Source organism: Choloepus didactylus, chromosome 5 (genome assembly GCF_015220235.1).
Source record: "Choloepus didactylus isolate mChoDid1 chromosome 5, mChoDid1.pri, whole genome shotgun sequence".
Taxonomy (NCBI): Eukaryota; Metazoa; Chordata; class Mammalia; order Pilosa; family Megalonychidae; genus Choloepus; species Choloepus didactylus.
In genome coordinates this window covers 35660426-35662290 of record NC_051311.1, presented here as the reverse complement: position 1 = coordinate 35662290, position 1865 = coordinate 35660426, and the positions used below count along the sequence as shown (strand labels likewise).

Here is a 1865-nt window from a genome sequence, read left to right as displayed (position 1 = left end):
GTCAGTCAGATAGAACACCTGGTCTTCTGGGCTTCCCCTCCCAGGGCACAAGTGTTTTCCAGCTCTCTAAGGTCAGTCTCTAAAAGTCTCTGTATTTTTTTTTTCTTTTTTTAATTAATTTTTTTCCTCTCCATCAGCCATACCTCCTCTCCACTGGGAGCTACCTCAGGGTACTTTTCTCCTTGTCTATGTTTGTAGCTTGTATTCAGCAGTCCACACTTGTTAATTGAAACCCAAGTTGAAGCTGGACTGAGCTATATGTGCTCTCTCTGAGAATGCTGCTTTCTCCCATGGTGAAGTCTTGCAGTCTAGCCTGCTGTGGGGTGAGGGAGCTCCCAGAATGGTTTTGCAGTTTTTACTTACAGATTTTCTGCTGTGATCTCAACCTTTCCACCCATCCAGGTTGGTGTATGATGTGTGGACAGTCACGGTTGTCCCCCAGCAGTTGTTCCTGATCATTTACTAGTTGTTTCTGGTTGTTTATTAGTTGTTCAACTAAATTCCACACCTCTCTATGCCACCATCTTACCTCCACCTCCTCCACTTAATTTTTTTTTTCTCAACAGCATATCATTTTGATTATAACCATTGCCTGGTACAGGGAAAACTAACAAGTGTTGTTGTGTGTGACTTATAATGTGTTTTGGAATCTGTTTTAGAGGTGCCTGTAGTTTTGGTGTGAGATGCAGACCTAGAACGTGATTTAGCCTTCATTTCTTTCTTGGGCTGTGACTTGGACCATGATCTTGAATTGGATTTAGATCTTGAAAAAGATCGATTTCGGTGTTTGAATCTATCATTGTCAGAAAGGCTTCTGCTACGCTGTGGTCTTCCAGTCAGTCTATTTCTAGGACTATAAGATCTTCTATAATTATAATCAAAAGACCGACTTCTTGATCGCCTCCTTTCATAACTTCGGCTTCTAGAACGTCTATATCTGTCATAATCATCGTAGCGAGAAGAACTGTACACATTCCTTCCTTCCTTGGCTTTCATTTGATTTGGTGTCTTCCGATCCCCCTGTGCAAACTGGATTTCAGTTTGATGTCCACAAATCCATTTTCTGTCCAAATTATGTAATGCATCTTCGGCATCATGAACATCCTCAAATTGAACATAAGCAAATCCTCTTGGACGATGAGTGTAGAAATCGAGTGGAACATACACATCAACTATAGGACCATAACAACCAAATTCATGATGTAAATCTTCAGACCTGGTGTCGTCGGCCACGTTCCTCATGAATAGAGACATGTTTGGGGGGGGGGCGCAGATAGCGGGACATGGTGGTGGCGTTGAGTCTCAACCATGGAAACTAATGGGCTCAACAAACTGTCTGCGGCTCCTACCGTGGATCCTCACGCACAGCCAAAAGTCTCTGCTACCTCCATTTAATTTTACAATTAATATTAGTATTTTAACAGCCCAGACCTTATCTTAGTGGACAGAAATTCTGAATGAGTAGGGTCTGAGAAACAAGAGATTAATTTCCCAGCTTTGGCTCTAGGAAAAAGAGTTCAGGATTGGCTGTCAAGGATTTGGCTTCTAGTTGTGGACCTGCCATCATTGAGCTGGGTTGCTTTTACCTTTCTACACTGAACAGGTTTGGTGATAACTGACCTTCTTTCCAGGTTTAGTGGTTTGGAGTTATATACCCCAGAAAAATATGTTCTTAAACTTAATCCATTCCTATGGATGTAAACCCATTGAAAATAGGACCTTCTGATGAGGTTACTTCTGTTAAGGTGTGGCCCAACTGAATCAGGATGGGCTTTATTCATTACCAGAGTCCTTTATAAGCAAAATGAAATTCAGACACACAGAGAGAAACCCACAGGAGGAAGCTGGAAGTCAAAGGAACTCAA

At 41.9% G+C, this 1865-nt stretch overlaps 1 pseudogene; it reads right to left on the bottom strand.

The window, feature by feature from the left end:
* Positions 1-579: 579 nt before the first annotated feature.
* Positions 580-1285, bottom strand: LOC119535233 (annotated as a pseudogene).
* Positions 1286-1865: the final 580 nt, after the last annotated feature.